The sequence below is a fragment of the Phascolarctos cinereus genome, unplaced genomic scaffold (assembly GCF_003287225.1).
Source record: "Phascolarctos cinereus isolate Bilbo 61053 unplaced genomic scaffold, phaCin_HiC Scaffold_7;HRSCAF=346, whole genome shotgun sequence".
In the NCBI taxonomy this organism is placed as follows: domain Eukaryota; kingdom Metazoa; phylum Chordata; class Mammalia; order Diprotodontia; family Phascolarctidae; genus Phascolarctos; species Phascolarctos cinereus.
The window spans coordinates 8,409,193-8,432,352 of record NW_027556180.1 but is presented as its reverse complement, the minus strand read 5'-3'; the positions used below and the strand labels follow the sequence as shown (position 1 = coordinate 8,432,352).

The window sequence follows — 23,160 nt, the reverse complement described above, 5'->3', positions numbered from 1 at the left end:
TGTTCTTGTAGGTAAAATTGGCAGCATCAGGCTGGAGAATCAAGAAAGAATATGATATGAATGATAAAGCAAAATAGAAAAAAATGGAAAATTTACAGAAAAAGCTGGTATCTTGTTAAGTTCAGAATGCCTTGGAAAATTTAGAGAGCTCTCCCAATGTCTGTAAAGAAAAAAAAAAGGGCTCATCATAATAGCTCCCATTATATAGGTTGGATACTAAGTGACTTCCTTACAGCCTTCTTCATAGTGAGGTATGTAGAGAAGGAGTAGACTGAGCCTAGCTGTCTAGGTGGATATAAAGGGCTTCTTTATAGGTTGAAGAGGCTCAGGTTCTTAACCTCAAAAAGAGAAAACTTGTTGGGAAAAGGGACATGAAAAGCTGAGTTTGAATCATGTCTTAGATAATTGCTACCTGTGAGACTTTGAGCAAGTCACATTGTCTGTGTCTGCCTCAGTTATCTCTTCTGGAAATGGAGGATAATAACAGCACCTCCCTCCTTGGGTTGCTGTAAGGATACAATGAGATAATATTTGAAAAGTGCTTTGCAAATGTAAAAGTGCTATAAAATGCTAACTATTATTATTTATTATTATTTAATTATTTGGATGCCTGTCCTGTAAAAGAGGTATTCATCTTTGGCTCCAGTAGGAAGAAGCAGAAACTATGGGTAGATATTGCACAAAGCCAAAACTAGACTTGGATGTTAGAAGGAAATGAAACAAAACAGCACAACTTCCTAACAATTTGAACACTGCCAAAGGAAAGGGCTGCCTGGAGATGTGGTGACTTGCCTTGATTGGATGTCTTCCAGAAGAGGCTGGACCGCCATTTCTGGGTGTGTTAGAGTGAGGAGTCCTTTGGTATATGGGTTGCACTAGACAGCCTCAGAGGGTCCCGCCAACTCTCAGCTGATACGTTGACTTTCAGCAGCTGTGAGCTCTACTCCACTCCTCCACCCAGAAAGAAAGAAAGAAAGAAAGAAAGAAAGAAAGAAAGAAAGAAAGAAAGAAAGAAAGAAAGAAAGAAAACACTGCGGTTGTATTGTTTACATAGCTTGTAGGTCCTTACAATCCCACTCATGTGTGTGCTTCTTGAGGGCAGTGACTGCCTCCCTTTAGTGTTTGGTATTTCCCATAGTTACCACAGGACCTGGCCCATATCTGGTACCTCCAAATTGATTTATTGATGATCTTGCCAAGGATCTACATCCCATATATATTTATTTATTTATTTATTCCATGTAAAAACTGCATTCTTTTTATTCTCTTTGTTCTTTAATTTCAGAACAAAATAAACATTAACAGCCCACAATACACAACATCCTACTCCCCAGATAAGGACGGAGGGAACAGAGACCCTGTAATCCCTGCCCTAATACATTCGAAAACAGGAGGAAAAAAAAAACAAAAAACAAAATGGTAGACATTGGCATATGGAGCCAGGCAAGACAGGTCCTCTATTGCTTCTGGGAACTATCTCCTTCAAGTGGGGGGATCTCATCATGAGCAGCAGCACTGGGCTCTTCTGATGTCACCTCATCCTCATCAATGCCAAGACCTAGCTCAGTCATGTGGTAAATTTGATTTGAGTGAGTCTGAGGGCCTTAAAGGGAGAAACCTGAACACAGTAGAGCTGTGTCAAAAAGCAGCACTACCAGGTCTTTCACAGCATATCATTCTTGTAAGCCTCAGCCTTCTGCCTGAAAGTCTCCATAATGGGGTGACCTGGGTTGATTTCCAGGTGCTTCTTGTCCATCACATAATCCATTGTGGAGTTGCCTTTCATGAGTTCCATGTTGGCTGTCCAGCCATATGTGCTAGTCGCAATGCAACAGGGTGAAGACACCAGCTGATTGGAGATTGTCACTTCCTTAACCTTCTTATGCAGAATTTCTTTCATTAGCTTGTACAAGTTCTCAAATTCTGCCTTGCTCTCCTGCATTGTTTTCTTTTCCTCTTCATCCTCTGCAAGTTCTAACCCTTCCTTAGTAACAGAGACAAGGGTCTTCCCATCAAATTCCTTTAGCTGCTGCACACAACACTCAACAATGGGCTCTGTCACGTATACTTCAAAACCATATTTCTGTACCACAAAAGAAAAGTTGGCCACTCGTTCTTTGATCTCAGCAGAGTTATAGTAGATGCATTCCTGGGTTTCCTTCATTCTAGACACATATTCAGACAAGGAAGTCATCTCATTTCCTGACTGAGATGTGTGATAATTCAACAGTTCAGGTAGATTGTGCCTGTTGATTGAGTTTTCATGGATTTTTTCTTTCAAAAAGGCCTCATAGACCTTTTTTTTTTAATTCTCTTTGTCTTCTGCCAGTTCAGAGAAAAGCTCTAAACACTTCTTGAGAATGTTCTAATGGATGACCTTCAAGATTTTATTGTGCTGCAGCATCTTTCTGGAAATGTTGAGGGGCAGATCTTCAGAATCCACCACACCTCAGTTAAAATTAAGATACTCAGGAATAAGCTCATCACAACTGTTCATGATGAACATGTGCAGTACATATACAACTTAATGTTGTTCTTTTTTTGTTTTAAAGAGGTCTGATTCCCTGGACAAGATCTGCTGAGAGTCTGACAGATCCTTCCAAATTGGACAGCGGTAAAAAACTGAAGTGAAATCTTCAGAAGATGTGTTGGTAATGCATGGTATCAATCAATTAATTTTTAGGGGAGTGACCTGGGATTTCATTGGTATAGGGCATTCTTCCTATGGAAACTCTTTCTCTGAATTCGATTAGCAGCTACTCTGCAACTTCCAGTCTTACAGATTTCCCAGGATCACTAAGAAGCTGAAATTTATGCAGGGTTTCACAGCCAGTAGCTATTAGTGACAACACTTGAATCCAGGTCATCCTAACTCAGTGATCATCTCAATATTCATTAAATCAAATAACTTCTTTAACTAAAATATAACCTTTAAATATCCATTTATTCAGTATCTACTATGTGCAGAGAACTATTAACTGAGGATGATCCAAAAATGGATATAAAGTATAGTTATAGAATCCCAAAGTCTCAGAATGGGAAGCCATTTCAGAAGTCATCTAGTCCAACTTGAGCCTAATCAAGATCTCCCCGTACAATGTACCTGGATAGAGGCAATCCAGACCTGTGGTGAGATGGAATTCACCACCTTACAAAAAAGCTTACTCTGTAGGAGAGGGAAAACACACATACTGATAATAACAATACACAATATTAAAAGCTTAGTATATCAGAAATGTACAAAATCAAGGTGAAGCTGGTTTGGAACTCAGAAGAGATGCTGAGGCTGGATAGATCAAGAGTCATTTACACAATTATTTCAGCTGAATCTGTGGGGGTAAATAAGGATGACAAAAGAAGAGAATGTAGAAACAGAAAAAGTTGAGGGAAGACCTTTGGAAAGCACACTTGCCAAGAGGTCTAGAAGATAAAATAAGGGATCTGTAAACAGAAAGGGATGCTATAGCGTTTGGAGGAGAAGTAAAAGAGTCAGGTGTCTCTGAAAGTTCAAAAAGGATTTTTAAAATCAAATATGAGAAATCAAAGAAAAATTGGAAAAAGAAATGGCAGTTATGCAAAAGAATCATGGGAAAAGAGTCAACAGCTTGGTAAAGGAAGCATAAAAAATAGGAAAAGATGTACAAAACTTTACTGAAGAAAATAACTGCTTAAAATAGAATTGGACAAATGAGAAAAGAGATAAAAAAGCTAATTGAAGAAAATATTCTTTGAAACTTAGAATTTGACAAGTAGAAGCTAATGGCTATAGGAGACATCAAGAATCAATCACACAAAATGAAAATAATGAAAAATACAAGAAAATGTGAAATCTCTGATTGGAAAAACATAACAAAACAAAACACAAAACTAACTACTGACCTGGAACACAGATCTAGGAGAGATAATTTAAGAATGGTCAGAATGCTTCGAAGTCATCATCAAAGACCATGAACATCATCTCTCAAGAAATAATCTAAGAAAACTGGCTGATATCTCAGAAGCAGGAGGTAAAGTAAAAGATTGAAAGGATCTACTCATCAGCTACTGAAGTGAAATACAAAAGCGAAATCTCCCAGGAATATTATAGACAAATTTCAGAACTCTCAGGTCCAAAAGAAAATGTTACTAAAAGAAAGGAAAAAAGGCTAGAAAGAAAAAACAAAAGATATTATGGAGCCACAGTTAGGGTTGCAGAGTATTTAGCAGCTTCTGTATTAAAGACTGAATGGCTTAGAATATGATGTTCCAGAAGGAAAAGGAGCTAGGTTCACAACCAAGAATTATCTACCCAGCAAAAGTAAGCATATTTCTTCAGGGGGAAAAATGGACATTCAATGAAAAAGAGAACTTACAAAAATTCCTCATTGAAGGACCAGAGCTGAACAGAAAACTTCAAATGCAAGACTCAAGAGTAACATAAAAAGGTAATTGGGAAAGTGAAAACAAAAAGGATTCAACAAAGCTAAACTATTAATATCCTTGCGTGGGAAGATATTTATAAATCTTAAGAACTGTGTTACAATTAGGGCAGTTGAAAGTAATTTACATACACAAAGGATGCAGGCATAAGCTGACTTTGATGGAATGATATCTCAAAAAAAAAGGGTGAGAAAGAGGATTGCACTGGGAGAAGAGGGAAGGGAGAGGTAGAGGGGGGTAAGTTATTTCATATGAAGAAACATGAAAGACCTATTACAATGGACAAAAAGATGGGAGGGTGGAATGGGCATCATTTAAACTTTACTCTCAGTGAAACTGGCTCAAGGAGGGAATAGCATAAACAATCAGTTCTGTAAAGAAATCTATCTTGCCCTTTAGGGAAGTAGAAGAGGAAGGTAATAAGAAAAAAGAGAAGACTGATAGAAGGGAAGGCAGATTAGGAAGGTGGTAATCAGAAGCAAAACACTGGTAAGGAGGAACAGAGTGAGAGAGAAACAGAGAGAGAGAGACAGAGAGAGAGAGAGAGAGAGAGAGAGAGAGAGAGAGAGAGAGAGAGAGAGAGAGAGAGAGAGAGAAATGAAAATAGTATGGAAGGAAATATACAATAATTATAAGTGTGAATGTGAATGGTATGAATTCACCCATAAGACAGAAGCAGAGAGCAGAGCGGATTAAAAAAAAAAACAGAATCCTATAATATATTGTTTACAAGAAACACACTTGAAGCAGAGACACAGAGACAAAAATTAAAGGTAAGGAGTTGGAGGAGAATCTATTATGCTTCAGCTAAAGAAAAAAAGAAAAGATAGCAATCATGATCTCAGACAAAGCAAAAGCAAAAATAGATCTTACTAAAAGATAAGGAAGGAAAGTACATGTTGCTAAACAGTACCATAGACAATGAATGTTACTAAACATATATGCACCAAATGGTATAGCATCCAGATCCTTAAAGAAGAAGTCAAATGAGTTATAGGAGGAAATGTTAAAACTATACTAGTGGGGGAATCTCAACTTCCCTCTCAAAACGAGTTAAATAAAATTGCAAAATAAACATACAAACTTTGAAGTCAAGAAAGTGAATAGAATTTTAGAAAAGTTAGATATGGTAGACCTCTGGAGAAAATTGAATGGGGATAAAAAGGCATACTTTTTTTTTTTGGCAGCAGTACATGGCACCTACACAAAAATTGACTATGCGTTAGGCCATATAAACTTCACAATCAAATGGAGAAAGGCAGAAATATCAAATCCATCCTTTTGGGATCATAATGCTATAAAAATTACATTCAATTAAGGGCAGTGGAAAAATAAATTAAAAATTAATTGAAAACTAATCTAATCCTAAAGAATGAGTGGGTCAAATAACAAATTATTGGAACAATAATTTCATTAAAGAAAATGACTACAATGAGAAAACATACCAGAATTTATGGGATGCAGCCAAAGCAGTGCTTAGGGAAAAATTTATATCTCTAAACTCTTACATAAAGAAAATGGAGAAAAGAGCAGATCAATTAATTGAGCATATAACTGGAAAGAACTGGAATTATAACAAATTAAAACTCCCCAATTAAAAATCAAATTGGAAATTCTGAAAATCAAATGGGAGATTAATAAAATTGAAACTAAGAAAACTATTGTATTAATAAAAACACCAAGAAATGGTTTTATGGGGAAAATGATAAAATAGATAAACCATCAATTGGATTCAAAAATTTGATTAAAAAAAAACAACTTCCTAGTTTTAAAAATGAAAAAATGTTAATTCACTGCCAATGAAGAGGAAATTAAAGCAATTGTTAGAATCTGTTTTGCCCAATTGCATGCCAATAAATCTGACAATCTAAGTGAAATTGATATATATTTACAAAGGTATAAATTGTTTCCATTAACAAAAGAGGGACTAGAATACTTAAATAACTCAACCTTGTAAAAAGGAAATTGAACAAATCATCAATTAACTTCATAAGAAAAAATCCCCAAGGCCAGATGGATTCACAAGCAAATTTTATTAAAACATTTAAGGAAGAATTAATTCCAATACTATATAAACTATTTGGAAAAAAAATAGATGAAAAACAAGTCCTACCAATTTTTTTTTTAAAACATAAATATGGTGCTGATATCTAAACCAGGAAGAGCCAAAACAGAGAAAGAAAACTACAGACTAATTTCTCTGATGAATATTGATGCAAAAGAAAACTTATATAAGATAATAGCAAGGAAATCACAGTAATATATCACAAGGATCATACATTATGACCAACTGGGATTTATACCAGGAATTGATGGCTATTTCAAAATTTGGAAACCTAAAGGCATAATTGACCATATCAATAACAAAACCAACAAAAATTATATGATTATCTAAATATATGGAGAAAACTGTTTTGAGAAAATATGAGACTCACTCTTATTAAAAACAGTAAAGAACATAGGAGTACATGGGGCTTTCCTTAAGATGATTAGTAGTATCTAAAACTATTAGTAAGTATTTTCTGTAATGGGAATGAGCTAGAAGCCTTCCTACTAAGATGATTACTTAAGCAAGGATGTTCATTATCGCCACTATTATTCAGTATTTTACTAGAAATCTTAGCTATAGAAATTTTAAGAAAAAGGGAATTGAAGGAATTACAATAGGCATTGAGGAAATAAAGCAGGACTCTGCAAAAGATATGGTGGTATGCTTAGAGAAGCACAGTTAGAGAACCCTGGAATATTGACAAAAAGAAGCTGTTGAAATAATTAAACATTTTAGAAACGTCTCAAGATATAAAGGAAATCTACATAAATCATCAGCATTTCTATATATTACTAACAAATCACGGCAGAAGAGATAGAAAAAGAAATCCCATTTAATAAACTCTAGATAATACAAAATACTTGGTAGTCTACCTGCCAAGACAATCCCACAGATTGTATGAACACAGTTGCAAAACACATTTCACACAAGTAAAGCCAGATCTAAACAATTGGAAAAATAGAAACTGTTCATGAGTGGGCCAAGCCAATAAAATAAAATGACAATTCTACTTAAATTGATTTATTTCTTCAGTGCCATACCAATAAAATTATCAAAAATGTTTTATAGAGCTAGAAAAATAATAACAAAATTCATCTGGGAGAACAAAAGTTCAAGAACATCAAGGGAATTAATGGGAAAAAATGTGAATGAAGGTAGCCTAGCCATACCAGAACTCAAACTGTATTATAAAGTACTAATTAGCATATATATTCTTTGTTCCTCACAACAAACCTATCTCGTAAGGTAGGTGCTGAATGAAATGTTAGGGGCTGATTTTGTTCAGAACTACGCAATCATACAGAGAGATAGGAGGCCTCCTGCCTATAAATTCAATGTTATTGCAAAAATGGCACTGAACAAATAAATTGAGGCTCTGGGCTATTAGGTTTTCATTAATTGCAGATTTAGAGGCGTTTGGCTTATCAGGTGCTATCTGCAACTCTCTGACTTTATGGCTGAATATTCTGGCCCAGAGAGGTAAAAATGTGACCTAGGGTCATATATTAATTGGAAGAACCAAGATTTGAACCATCTTCTTATTACAAATTCAACACTCATTCCTTGCCCTAAGTTACTTTCCAAATCTTCACAGAGAGGCAGTGAAGGGTTCCCCAAAAATGGAAGAATTCTAGTCAGGATAGTATTGATTCAAGTTCTGAGTATGGAATTGACTAGATATGGGACCATAGCAAGTCACTTAAACTTTCTTAACCTCAGTTTCCTTATCTAGAAGATGGGATAATTGTACTTGCATTAACCATTCACTGTTTTGTTGGGAGAAGCAAATGAGCTAATAGTTGTTGAGCAACTATTGCAATGTCAACACCACTACCATCAGAGATCTAGGAGGTCTCCATCATCTGTATTGAGGCAGAATCACTGAATGTTACAACTGAAAGTGACCTTCAGGATCATCTAGTCCAACTGTCACTCTTTACAGATGAAGAAGTTGAGTTTTAGAGAAGTGAAGTGATCATCCCAATGCCATATTGCTGGTTAGAGGTCATAGTAGCTAGACCAGACTCAAAGACTCCTATATCCTTGGCTCTCTTCACTACATAATGTAACCTCACTAGTTCCTGTGTTTCTTGTTATTTCATCCTCCAAAAAGACAAGATGACCACACAGCCAGGCCAGTAACTACGGGTATTTCCTCTCACTTCTTTCATCTACGTTATGGATCCAGTCAATGTCAGCCAATATCTGCTCATTGGAAAGAAGAATTGGGTATGGAAAGTGGAAATTCAGCCCAAGAAAGTGGCAACCATTTATCATGGGCTTCCTTTTCCTTCCTTCCCATTCCCCATTTCTTCTATATGTCTCCTTAGTATTTCATTTCTTTAATCATCACTTAGAAATTGTTCTTTGAGGGTATAGTCTTCCTACTCATTAAGGAGCCACATACGTACAAAAGTTGTTTTCACTTTGCAGAAAGCATGGTAGAGTGAAAACTCCCTGAGGACAGGGAATGTGGAACAGTCCCAGTGCCTAGGACATTTCCCAGCACACAGGAGTTTGACAAATGCTGTTGGTTGATTGGTTAGTGGTTGGTGATACCGAGTTACCAAGTGAAATACCAGTTAGGTGACACTGATGGAGAGGACCTCTGGGTGTGTCCAGCAGAGGTGGGGCCCAACCAGAGAGGCAGGCTCCTGAGGTCTGACTGGTTCAGTCCCACCCAGCTGACCCATTTAGAATTACTACATTCATTGCGGTAAGAGCAGATAACTTCAGTGGATTCTTTGGCCCCTGGAGAAAAAGACCAGATTCAGATTCAGAAAAAGGTGAGAGTCAGAAGACATCTTGTTTGCCATCAGTTAAACCTCTCTGCTATTACCACTCAATTCCTCCAGGTTGTGTGTTTGGAGAAAGCTGCTTACCACGGAGACTTTCCACCTCCAACACAAGCAAGCAGTTTCTTTAACAGAAAGCACATCCTAAACAGGTAAGGCTGACTGACTTGGCTATGTGGCTGCTGAATTGATCCTGAACAAAGGTAGAAGGGCAGAGCAGTTGTGTCAAGATTCAAGGAGACAAGGAACCCCCCCCAACCCTGCCACCACCACCCAAAAGAGGAGTGTGGACCTATGAAAACAAACCAGACAACTCGGGCTCTTTGGTCTAGTTTTTATCACTGCTGTCCCATTTGACTAGAGACAACTATGCATATCTCATGCCTTCTAAATTGGAAAGGGGTGATGATAACACTGGTAATATGCAATGCAACTTACCTTACCTAAACTATAGGGGTGCATGGATGCTGGGGTTCAAAGGTTCTCCGGTTATTTAGCCCTCTATCCTCTCCCTCTCCTCCTACCTTCTTTTCTCTCTGTCTTTTTCTTTCTTTCCTTCTTTCTTTCTTCCTTTCTTTCCTTCTTTCTTTCTTTCTTTCTTTCTTTCTTTCTTTCTTTCTTTTTCTTTCTTTCTTTCTTTCTTTCTTTCTTTCTTTCTTTCTTTCTCTTCCTTTCTCCTTTCCTTTCTTTTTTTCTTTCCTTCCTTCTTTCTCTTTCTCCTTCCTTCCCTCGTTCTGTTTTTCTATCATGGTCACTTCTTTATACAAGGATTCATAGGATACATATGTATACATATGTTTACATATATGTGTATATAAATGCATGTGTACATACATATATACATGCATGTGATTCCTTATCTTCTGAATTCTATTAGAAGAAAGATACAATTCTAAGCACACTTTGATAGTATCATATGGTTGGGTCAATATTGAAAAAAAAATCTGAATGTCAATGTTTATAAAGAAATATTTTAAATTCCTCATCTCACTGTGGGAGAAGGAAAATTCCATCTCTCCACAAGCTTCTCCCAAACTGTATCCTCTAATTTCCTCTCTTCTAAGAGCTGTCATTCTCTCTGTATTGTTCTACACTTTTAAGATAATCTCATTCTCAGTTACTGCGGGGGTTTTTTCTGGGGATGCTAATTTTAGACACTGTTTTCTTTTTCTTCTTCTGCCAAAAAGGTTGCATCCTTCTTAGTTGTGAAAAAGAATACTTCCGTATGTAATGTCTATGTGTGTGTGTGAGTGTGTGAGAGTGTGTGTGTGTGTGTGTGTGTGTGTGTGTGTGTGTGTGTGTATGGGTGTGGGCGGGTGTGTGAGTGAGTGAGTGCTCGCATGCTCACTCCTAGAGCTCTCCTAAATGACTCTCCTTTTGTGTGTCATCACAGGGTTTAATTCATGTCCATGGGCTCACCAAAGGCTGGCCAAGGCAGCTGGAGCTTTCTGCATGGCAGGATCTCATCACATCTCATCACATTCTGTGGCCCCTTTAGGGCGGCTGCCAAAAACAAACCACTTATTTGCTCTACCCCCCTACACAGTAGTGATGTCCTTACCCCCGTGTCTTAGAACAGAGTAATCCCGATGGCTAAAATGCTTTCCCACCTTTCTGTTGCTTCTTAGAATCCCGAGCTTTCTTTAGAGCAAAGCTCATGGGCCACCTCCTCATACATGAGGCCTTTCTTGAACCCTGTGGTCCCAATCCTTCCCTGTTGGAATCCCTTTCTAGGTCCTTACTTTTTGCTGACCTGTAGCCATGATTCATAGCCCAAATACTACACAAGCCCTTAGAAGTCACTGCTGGCTTTTAATTTTGGTATATTTCTCTAGTGACTAACAAAGTGTCTGGTACATAGGTACAATTACTCCATTAACAAACATGTGCTTATGAAAAGCTTACTATGTGCCAAGCACTGAGAATACAAAAAGGAAATATTTTCAGCCCTCAAGACAGTTTTGTCCTAGTGGGGGGGAGATGACCTGTTCGTGTAGAGGGATATGGAAAATGGGCACACATCGGCTGCCAGATCGGGTGGATAGCAGAGGGCCAGCAGTTAAGGGAAATAAAGTAGACCTTTTATTGTTCTTAGCAATTCTAAAAGCTGGAGGTAAGCAGGGAGTTAGTTCATTTCAGGCATTAAGGGCATCTGCTGTGAAGGCCAAGAGATGGAAGCTGGAACACCTTGTTTTAGGAATAGAAAAATGTAAGCATCCAGCATGGCTGGAATACAGAACTCAGGGAGGAGAGTGATGTATAACTTCCTTGGAAACATAGGAGGGGGTGAGATTCTGAAGAATGTTAATTGCCAGATTGCCCCTGGAGTTTATTGAGCAGGGTTTGTCATGAAGGTGCTCAACAAAATTTTATTTATGTCTCTGTCAGTCAGTCAATAAACATTTATGTAAGACCCACTATAGGCCAGATTTGTTCCTTGACTGACGAAAGTATCCCTTGGGATTCGGTCATGCTAAATTGAGGAAATTTGATTCCTGTTCTCTTTAGGTTTCAGGTAAGCTTCAAGCTGGCCTTGCCAACAAATGGCCCATTGATGGTATTTTCCAATGATGGCTGAGGCTCCTGCCTGCATAAGGCCTAGGAAATGGGCTGTCATCTGTGGTTTCTAGCTGAGGACATGGGACCAGGTGGGGTTCCACATTCTCAGGGAATTGAGAAATCATCAAGGGATTGAGAGAACTCCCTTCCTTGATTGATTAAATCCTCCTGAAAGCCAGCTGGACTAGACTTGAGTCAGGAAGCTTCAAAGTTCATCCTGCCTCAGCTACTTCCTGATTCTAAACTCCTACAGGAGTCACTAAGTTTTCAGAGCCTCATCAGTAAAATGAGGATATACATACCTGTGCCACCTGCCTGACTGGGGGTGAGGAAAATTTTGTGAACCTTCTATTGGGGCCCAAAGAAACAGCAGGGGTGTTTATGATTGATACGGGCCCATTGGCATCAGTAAAAAGACACCTCCACCCCACACCGTACCCCAAACTGCATGTTTTTGGACTGAGCATGTTAACTCTCCCTGAACAAAAGGACAATGGTGTCTTCTTCATGTCGCCAGGCCGATGCTAGCATCTGCCCTGGGCATTTTCACAGATATGGATAGTCATAGGATCTCAGAGTCAGAGGATACCTCAAAAATGTCAAACTCCTGGTCAGTGTGCCAACAGCTGCTCAGTTTCTACACTCCAATTTAGAGGCAATAAATACCTATCATGATAGCAACAATTCTTACATCTTTTAAGCTTTTTCCTTTCAACTCACCAAATTCATATCAGACAGCTTGAACATTGAAAAAATACCAAATTTTGTGTCATAACATCCGAGTTCAAATCCTTCTTTGGCCATGTTTATTACCTGTGTGATCTTGGGCATCTCTAAGCCTCAATTTCTCCAAAGCAGGAGGGAATTTGATCTGATGATCCCTAAGGTCCTTCTGATTCTAAATCTATGAGTCTTTGCTCCTGCACCTCTATGACCTCCAATGTCCCTTTACAGAGGGAATATCCTCTGTGGTCTTGATAGCTGCACTTATCACAGTATCTGGCATTTAGTAAGTGCTCAACAAAAACTTGATAAGTGACCGGCTGATTCAGGTCTAGAACTCTGAAAAGAGGTCAAGAATGGAAATATACACTTAAAAGTCAGCTGCATAAATATTGTAGTTGGATCCACTGTAATGAAAGATACTGCTTATAGAAGAGAAAAGCACCAAGGGCCTTGAAGACTCATCTCCCTGAGTCTGGGATGAGATGAGGAGTTATAGAGGTAGCATCAAAGCCAGGAGAAAATCAACAGCCAAGACTCAAGCAAAAGCCATTGAAGTAGACAGTCAAGAGGCCAGGAATGAGCTTTGAAACAGGAATGGCATGATACCACTGTTGGGGGAAAGTGAAGGATGAAGCAAGTAGAGAATTAAGGGCATATGACTTGTTTTTCAGACATGTTAACATTAACTATGGTAAGATAAATAGGATGGCAGATGGATTAGGTAGAAAAGTCAAGGAAGGCTCTTTTTAACAGCTGTAGAGACATGAACATGCTTTAGACACAAGAAAAGGAGCTCATGGCAAAGGAGAAATTGATTATGCCAATTAGAAATTGATACTGGATCAAGATCCTGAAGGAGGTGGGAGAGGATGATGTTAAGAATATAAATAGATAAAATATAATAGGTATAAATGCAAAGTCTTAATGCTTGAGTTAAAGAAAAAAAAATACTTCAGAAGAACAAAATGGGGAAGTCGTGGAAAGATAGCCATTCATCCAGAAAGGTTCTTGGGTTTAGGTGACCTACAAGGTCATTATGAGACAACAGTAGGACGTGGCAGCCCAGAGAGCTAATGCAGCCTTCAGCTGCCTAAGAGAGGCATGGTGTTCCAGGATAAAGTATATACTGGACTAGTCAACCAGATTCTGGAATATTGCATGGAGTTCTGACCACCATATTTTTTCAAAAGATACTGATAAGTGGGGAATTGCCCAGAGGGCTGAGAATTTATACCATACATAGAGCCATTAATGGAACTGGAATGTCTGAATTAAAGAAAAGAATTTTCATGAGACATAGTGGGTGACTTCAGGAATTGAAGGACTGTCATGAAAAATAGGGATGAGATTTTCTCTGTCTAACTGAAGAGGAAGGAGCTAGGAGTGATGGTTAGAAGCTGGAAAGAGTCAAACTTCCATTTGCTATAAGGACAAACATCTTGAGTTGGAGCTGGTCAAAAACAGGATGATCTTTCTTCATGGTGAATTCTTCACAGGAAATCATAAATAAAAGATTGGACTGGTTTAGCTCTGTTGTAGGACAGGTTCTTGATCAGTTACAGATTGGACTCTATGGTGTCTGAGGTAGCAGTCATAGGAACAAGGGTAGTTATTCCTTTTTGACTGGAAACAAGAAAAGGTAATCATGGTATGAAAATGTGAAGAGCAAAGAAAAGAACTTGGGGAAGGGAGATCTCTTTCTAGAGCCTTGGGATTTTCACTGAGGGAAGATTTTGTCTCTCAGTGTAAGTGTGGGCAATCAGGTACAGTTGTGGTTCAGAGGAGAGAAGAGAAAGGTTGGGCCAATTACTGTGGTAACTGAAATTGTAAGGAAATAAGAGTAAAAAAGGATTTCTCTGCAGCAGTGAAAACCCATTTATTGTTATTTACCTTGAGTGTTCATAATTGTTTGCAAATTATCTCATGCATTAGCCTATGAACTTCTTGAGATCAAGGACTATTTTTTTTTGGGGGGGGTAGAGGGCGCCTCTGTTTATACTCAGCACCTAAGTACAATGGTGTATAGAAGGTTTTTTAATAAATGCCGGTGGATTTGACACATCACTTGAGAATTGATAACTATCGTAACTGAGGTTATTATGAAATATATCCATATATAAAAATACAGCAGTGTTTGGCATAGCTAATGGGTGACCAACTCACCCAGTCCTTCTGGGGATCAGCCCCATGATCTGCACTGGCTGCCACAACACTGATCCAACTGACTAGTGCACTCCTATTGATCATCTCATAAGGCACAGTCTATGACCACTCAACAGTGTGAGTCAATTCTGGCCCACTAGCTTCTGAAGCCATTAAGAAGAGTCGGAAGAACTTCTTTTCTTGGAAAGGCAACATCTGACTGAATCCCACATTGACGGAGTCAGAAGTTCTCTCCCTGGGCCATCTACTCCAACCAAATCCCTAAAGGAATGCCATTGGAAATATATCAAAAAAGGCAATTTGTCCTCCTCTCTAAGTTACCCAAAGTTATTAACTCTTGGGTCAACACTCTCCTTAGTTCTAATTGTGAGGAAATAATTCTATGCATCTAGCCCAAATTTATTTACAAATTCCAGCTACTGTTTCTGGTTCTGCCCTCTTCTGCAGTGCTTGAAGAGAACTACCCTACCATTCCCTATTCTCAGTCTCCACTTCTCCAGATTAAAGTGCCTAACTTCCTTCAACTGATTCTATTCTGTTTATTATTTTTGCTTTGTATGAGATTAATTCTGCTGTCATAATCCTTGTTTCTCTTTTAAATTAGTTGGGAGTAGCATGTTGTAGTTCCATGATTTTCTCAAATTCCACAAAATCCTTTGTCTCATAAAGCGTCGAATCATTTTTCTTCATTTTGCAGTATTTATTCATAGATGCCTGAACTTGTTTACTAGATCTGGAGGCCATATTTCCTTCTGTTGTTACTATTTTTCTATTGATTTATCTGCTTATTTTCAAGGTCTTTGAGATTTATTCTTCCAGGAATCTCTGATATTTTCAGTTTCCCACCCCTGTCCTCATTTTACTTATCACTCATTTCTGACTCCCTCCCCCTCTGTTTGGGGTTACCTTGTGGACTAGATCTCAAAGTGTCTCTGGTTCCTCCTACACTGGACAATTCATGGTTCACAAGCTTGGGTCTCTGGCCCAACTCACATTTGAGTGGACAGAAGTGGCCGCAGATGGATTCTCTGCTCTTCCTCAGCCTTAGTGGGGTGTTGCACAGTTCCTCACATACACAGTGAGTGTCCTGTTTTGGTGACCTGTCCCAGGTCTCTTCTTTAGTACTCTGACCTGACCCCAAAAGTCCACTGCTTTGCAACATTTGGATTCTGGATATCCTAGACCACAGAAATGGCTGAAGTTGATTTATCTCTGACACATAATTTCTCTTTTGGAAAGGCATGAGAGGTTGTAGGGGTCAGATGATACATCTAGTCTGCCATCTTGTTGCTCAAGTGACCCAGAAGTACCCTTCAACTAATTCTAGTCCAGGATGAGTATCAAGGCCTGTCACCCTCTTGGTTTCTCTATTCCGTACAAGCTCTAGTTTTTTAGGCCCTTAAACTCTGGTGCCCAGAGCTAAGCCCTGTACTTCATTGTGGTCTGGCCAGGATGGACATTGGCAGGCATGTTGGTGGTGTTTTAAAAATTATTATTTCTGAATATTATATCTCTCTTAGCATGTACTTTGGCAGGTTTTGAGGGGGGTGAGTAATGGTGGTTCTTTTTTTTCTTTAATTGACCTTCAGAATTCCATACTCCTACTGAGAAAGGCTTTTACTTTATCGTGCATGGAGAAGCTGAGGAACAGTTTGAGCCAAGATATTGAAAGTGCTCTGTCATTCTTGAATCTGCATTCTACCCAATATATCCACAAGAATAGTGCCAGAAGAATTCCTAGGAAAGGGTAGAATTGATCTACTGGCCTTGATTGGCCTGTGGCTTGAGTCTCACTGTCTGCATAACTATGGAGTATAAATACCATGAATCCTTGCCTATATAACCACAGATTAAGACCTTTGCTGTTTCCTGTTTAGCAATGACTCTGTGTGCAGTAATTAGGCCAACTGAGAGAAAAGTGAGCACAGGTGATACAGAATCATTTTCATTTGTAGACCTCTTAGGATCACAAACTGAGAGCTCAAAGTAACTTCAGAAGCCACTTAATCTACTCCCTATCCCCTACTACACACACACATTTTACAGGTAAAGGACAGAGTGAGACTCAGACAATTTGAGTGACCGTCCAAAGTCACACAAATAGCAAAAAGCAGGACTAGGATTCAGACTCAGTGCTCTGACTTTCAAGCCAACATCCTCCCCACTGGACCATCCATATCCACATAGCTTCATTTTAGAATTGATGAAAAAAATCGTAAAGCTCAGAAAGTCCATTGAGGACACTGATGGTGCTCAATGACTAGGGTCCAAAATAGCCTTGGCTTTATCCCTTCTACATCCTTGACATTATCTCTCCTCAAATTCTTTTTGTAAGGTGAATTTAGGCTTTGGTTTTCTATGTGTGTGTATGTGGGGGGTGGAGATGGAGAGAGTGAAAAGAGCTAGAAAGTTCTTGCAATGACCAGAAGCTGCCTCCTCTGCTACTTTCTTGTGGCCTGGAATTGCCCCTAGATTTTCTCTGGCTATACCCAAAGAACACAAGATCTGTAAGGCCTTGGCAAGCTTAAAAGGCTTCAGATGTTGGCTTGGTCATGAATTATATCTTCTCTAAGGGACATCTGAGAAAATTTCAACCAATAGCTAGAAAGTTGGTCACTGAGTGACTTCTTTTTTGACCATTTAAGTTTATTCCACTGACTACCAGGACATGAACGGGAGACCCACTATGTCAGAGGAGATGAGACCCACAGCAATAAAATCTTGAGTGTTTGGAGTAGGAAATTTGTCAAATTTTGAATTGAGTTACTCACTTTTTTTACTTTAATCATTAGCAAAATGACGGTGTTAGGTGATCTGTGAAACTCCTTCCAAATGTGAATTTATGTTCCCATTATTATAAATGATTATTCTGTGAAGTTATCCTAGGAATCAGATTCCCAGAGTGCCAGGAATAGTGGTGGCCCTTATAAAACATATTGCTTTAATGATGGCTTATGAAGCCACCCTTGAGGGAAAAATTTTTATATCAAATGAGCCTACCTTGATCAATTTCCCAAAATCACCAACTAAATCTCACAACGGACAAGAGAGCCCAAGAGCCCCTGAAGTGGTTGCATTCAACAGAAGCTCAACCTTGCTCCCAACCTAGTCCCCCTAGCCACAGCACCCCTTTTCCCAAGTTATCACATTCCTTCACTCTGGACTCTTCATAGCTTTCCCCTATGCCTCAACATCTTTATTAACCCCGGAAGATGCCTCCTCCTCTGTAACCTTCTTGCTCTGGAATATCCTTTTATTCCTGCAACCCTAAATTCTGATTAGTGAGCTTATCTCTGAAGGCTCATTTTGAGAAAATATCCAGGCTAGCTCCATGCTCTCTGGATTTTTTATCTATGACTCCTTTTCCTCTTTCCCAATCCACTTTTAGCTATTTTTCATGTGTTTTCTTTTTCCCATTGAGAGTATAGACTGCCTTTCTTTCTTCCTGTATTTGTATTGCCAACACTAACAGTGCCTTGTACACAGTAAATAGTAAATGAATTTTACCGACTTGACTACCACCAACAGGGCAAATAGGTCAGAGCCCCTGAAGAAGTAAGGCTCCTTGTGGAAGATAAGAGAGAAAGCATGTGCCAGACTTGTCAAACCAGCAACACCAGTTCAACAATCACCTCCACTGAGAACTCCATAGAGGCCACCCAGGACACAGAGTCCAACAGCCCTAGGAATTTTAATGCCTACCAGATCACTATCCTTTTTCCAACTTGGTCCTCACAATCACTGAGGTAAGCAATCCTTTTGTAGAAGGGGATTGCCAACTTTACCGCTATCAACACTACCCATTACCAACTCGCACCAATGAACAGATAAATTCATGAACCACTGAAATCACAGCCCCTCACACCACTGGCCATGTGCCTGGCCTAACCCATCATTGTTAGGAAGACTTCTTTGTGGAGACATGGCCTGGCACCTGTGTCTGTTTCCATAAATGGGAATATTAAGGAAGATGTATTATTATTATTGGTTTTGTCACTGGGCCTTAAGAATCACTGGACCTTTGCAATGGACCTGTAGCTAAAACCTCCTCTTTGTTTTTCTCCTATATTAGAATGTGAGCAAGAATTCTCTTACTTTTTCTATGTGTATCCATAATTCTAAGCACCATGCCTTTTACTCAGTAAGCTCTCAATACATACCTTTTATTCATCCATTCATAAACTTCCCAGTGGCTTTGTTCACTCTTCAAGTGACACTGGGCTTGTTTCAATGCTTATATAAAACTCTCAAAGGACTAAAATCTTTAAAGGTTGTATTCCAGTTTTAGCACATTTTCTATTTCACTTCTTGGTCCCTTTCAGAAAGAGGAAGAGAACACTTTTAACATCCTGGGACAATTTTTTTTTAATTGAAGGATGGAATCCTCATTTGTTTTTGCTTCGCGTTTGAGGCCTTGTGGTCCAGGAGGTCAGCATCAGGCTTGGAGCAGAAACTCGACGAATATCAGGGTGAATATGATCTGGAGGTCAGGGTATAAGGGTCGGGAAATGTAGTTGACCAATGAAGCCAGGGCCATTTTGAGGAGAATGGATTAAAATGATAGATTTTTTAAATAGTAGTCAAACTCTCCATACCAAAGTGGATTCTTTACAGAAGGATAGAAAACTAATCTCAAGCATTATAAACTCAAATTTACTGAAATAATCGATTACACAAAAGTTATTAAGAACATATTATGTACAAAATACCACCAGGTACAAGGAATGATTTTTTTAAAATAGAAATCTTATTCTTAAGGTGCTTCCAGTCTAGTTGGGGAGCTGAAAAACTTTAGACATTTTTATTTGAAAACATCCAGGAAAATCTGGGTGACCCTTATGGGATATGATGTAAAAGACTTTCTTGTTCATATATGATTTGAATTAGGTTGGGATATTAAAAGTTATTATTAGAAATTAACTTAAAAATCTTCTTAAAGTGCCATGTAATCCCCAAATCCAGTCCTTTGGGGTTTTGAAGGGGAGTTAGGGAGTAGAGTATTGAGAAGAGCTCTGTGTCATTTGCAGGGAGAATAGGAATGGGTTGTACCAATTATCCTCTAGGTCCCTTTCAATTCTGAGATTTGTGAAAGTCTGATTCCTTTCAGAATCTCCTCTGATGTGGGTTATATATCCAGTTTGGTAGCTTTATGTAGTGTTTGTCTTTCTCTGCTTATCTTCCATTCTGAAGGGTGGGGGAGGACCAGGGGGTTTGTAACATGAGGTATAAAGTGTCATGATTCCCCAGTGGTGTAAAAAGCAAAATCCCCTAGGTGGAGCTGAAACATGTCTGTTAGTGTGCTGGGTTCATTTCTGAAGTAGAGCTGTTATCAGTACCAGGGCACAGCTAATGACACTGAGCAATAAGTCTTAACAAAGAACCAGGTCTTTCTTGCTGTGCTAATGGGCGATGGCTGCATCAGGGCATGACAGCTTGTTCTCCTGTCTGATTGAATCTTCATGCCTCTTAAAGACATGGTGCATATCAGGTACAATGCTGAAGGTGACAAGGGGATCTTAGGGAATACAAATGGATTTTTGACTCTTCCTTTGTGACATGGTTAATATATGAGACACTTTTACCATTACCACTTTATTCTCCATTTGGAATGGGGATTGGACAATGTAACCATGGAATAGGCAGATCTCAATTATTCATGTTCACTGACCCTGATTTTTGTCAATAATTCGACAATTCTTTCCAGGCTAGGACACCTTTTATCACAAGCTGATAAGGTTACGTAAGCTGATTTAAGTTTCATGGCTACTTCCTCTATCTAGAGTATGCACTAATCTCACTATTGACCTAGAAATTAAGACCTCCTTGGATGCTGCATGCCCAGGTGTCTGTTCCATGTTGGTGGTGGTGAGAATGATCAGTGAAGGCATCTGTTAGGATCTGAGTGAGGGTGGATGGGGCTGAGCCAACTGGCCGTGGCACTTTCTGTGGCACTAGTTGGCTGAGATCCCAACCAAATGGGAACAGAAGCAATTAAAAAGAGCCAAGAAGAAAGAGTTCAATAATTCACAGGGAAAATGCTGTCACATGAAAGCATTCTTCCCTGATACTTCCCAATACAAAAGGCAAAACTGTTTTCTTTTGTTCTGAGGGAAGAGGAAGTAGGCAGTGAGAAACCTAGAATTTTATTTGTAAAAGGAGTTCAGTGTTTGTAAACTTCCTCTTTCAGTGAAAATACATGACTCTTTGGCAACTTATATTGCTTATTACTCTCCTGTTTCTCTAAGATCCAAATGGACCATCTATACCCTGTCCATTTGTCTTTCCAACAGCCTTCTGGTCACCAGCAACATTGTATCTGATATGCACCATGTTCCTATTTTCTGGAGTAATAAGAGAGTAAATGACTTGAACAAAGTCACCTAGCCAGTATGTATCAGAGAAAGGACTGGAAGCTGGGTCTTATTTTCTGTCAAGGCCAGTCAAACAGGAATCTGTTATGCCATACTACATCAGAAGAAAGCACCTTAATCTACTGTCCCAGAAATTCCTTCATGTTTCTTTCTGACAAAGGCAAAGCAGAAGCAGCTAAAAACATGAAACCATCAGACACTTAAGTGACTCATAAGAAGGATGCTATCCACCCAGGAAAGCTATTGCCCATCTACTGCGAAAAGACGTCTGAAGAGTACAGATATACTTGGTTGTTAGATACATTATCAGTAGAGGTGGAGGGATGAGTTTTTGTACGCAGATTTCTATTCACTCCTCCTTTTAATTGGGTTCATCTTGGCCTTCCTCCATTTTGGTTAAATAGAACTCTGAATTTCCAGTTTGTTCAGGCCCCGTGTGTGATATGCCAATGAATAAAGCGAACCAATTAAGTGAGGCAGAGCCTACTGGAAATAGGAGGGGGGCAATTCCTCTTTGCTCTGCCTTACTTAGACTATATCTGCGGTACTAGGCTCAGCTCTAGAGGCTCCAGTGAGAGAAAAGCAATGGAGAGCTAGAGATCATCCCCAGATGGGCACCTAAGGTGGTTAAGCACTGCACATTCAGATTGTTTGATAATTATTTGAAGGAATAGAGCCTCATCAGCTTGGAGAGGTGTTGTTTGATGAGGAGTGAGGGGCATGCATGGAGAGTGGAGGTAGAGACGTGGTAGCTGAACTCAAGTATTTAAAGGGTTGTCCCATGATACCACAGAATCATAGAATTTAAGAGATGGAAGGGTCTTCATTGGTCATTAAAGCAGTGTTCTCCATAACACAGCAGACAAGTTGTTGTGTGGCCTCTGCTTGAAGATCTCCAAAGAAGGGGAATGGACACATCTCCAGGCAGCTAATTCTTCTTGGCCTCAGAACTAAGAGTGATGGATAGAATGGAACCTGCAAAAAGGCAGATTTAGGTTTGAGGAAAAAAGGAAATTGCTCATCAACTAGCTATCCCAAAGAAGAATGGTCTACCTCAGGAAGAATAGGGCCTCCCTCATTGGAGATTCTCCAGCAAAGCCTTCATTTATTCATTCATTCAATAAACATTTGTCAAACACCTACTAGGTACCAGACAGTGATGTGGTGATAAAAGAGAGAGAAGAAACAATGTGTTTCCTCAAGATACTTACATTCTTTGGAGTGAAAAAAGTGCATTTTGGAAATTAAATACAAAATCAATATAATACTGTAATAAAATAATAAAGATAATAATTTACTGGAGGACAGCAGCATTAATTGGGGGGTCCTCAAGATGGACCACCTTGACCATTCCTTAGAGAAGATGTCCTATTTTAACCTAGTTTAACTCTGATGTCCTCTTTGATCACTCCAACTCTGGGACACTATAAGTGTTTGATTTTCATTGTGATCTCATCCATGCCCCTGGTATTATGTGGCCTTCTTTTTAACTAGGTCTGATCTTCACCTACCTTCAACCATTGGCTAAGTTAAAGGAAGTCAACAATATTAAGAAAAGAGAAGGGAATACGTATTCATTAAGCACCTACTATATATAAGGGACTATGCTAAGCTCTGCACACATGTTATTTCGGTTGTTCTTCACAACAAAAACATGTGAAGTAGGTGATCTCCATGTTATAATTGAGGAAACCAAGGCAAACAAAGGTCCAGCAATTTGTACAGAGTCACATACCCAGTAAGTGCCTGAGCCCAGAGTTGAACTCAGGTCATCCTGATTGCAGGCCCATGCTTTATTCACTGCACTATTTAGCTGCCTAAGGAGGATTGGGAAAGGATTCTTGTAGAAGGTGGCAATTTAATTGAGACTTGGAGGAAGCCTAGCAAGCCAGGTTTAGATGAAGAGGGAGAGATTCTACACATGAGAGACACCCAGGGAAAAAAACCCCAGAACTGGAAGATGGAGTGTCTTCACGGAGGAACAGCAAAGTCAGTGTCACAGCAGAATACATGGTGCAAGGTGTGAAAAGACTTGAAAAGGTAGGAGGAGGCTAGGTCATGAGGAGATTTAAAGCTT

The 23,160-nt window shown here is 39.1% G+C and overlaps 1 protein-coding gene and 1 pseudogene across 1 annotated transcript in view; one reads left to right on the top strand and one right to left on the bottom strand.

Moving 5' to 3' along the window:
• Positions 1-1,457: 1,457 nt before the first annotated feature.
• LOC110210217 (heat shock protein HSP 90-beta pseudogene) lies at positions 1,458-10,923 on the bottom strand (annotated as a pseudogene).
• TPRG1 (tumor protein p63 regulated 1) overlaps positions 9,196-23,160 on the top strand; it is a 145,138-nt gene continuing 131,173 nt past the window's right edge. Inside the window, exon 1 of the mRNA XM_020989050.1 lies at positions 9,196-9,416. The gene's annotated coding sequence lies outside the window, so the exon portion shown is untranslated. The remainder of the gene's footprint in view (positions 9,417-23,160) is intronic.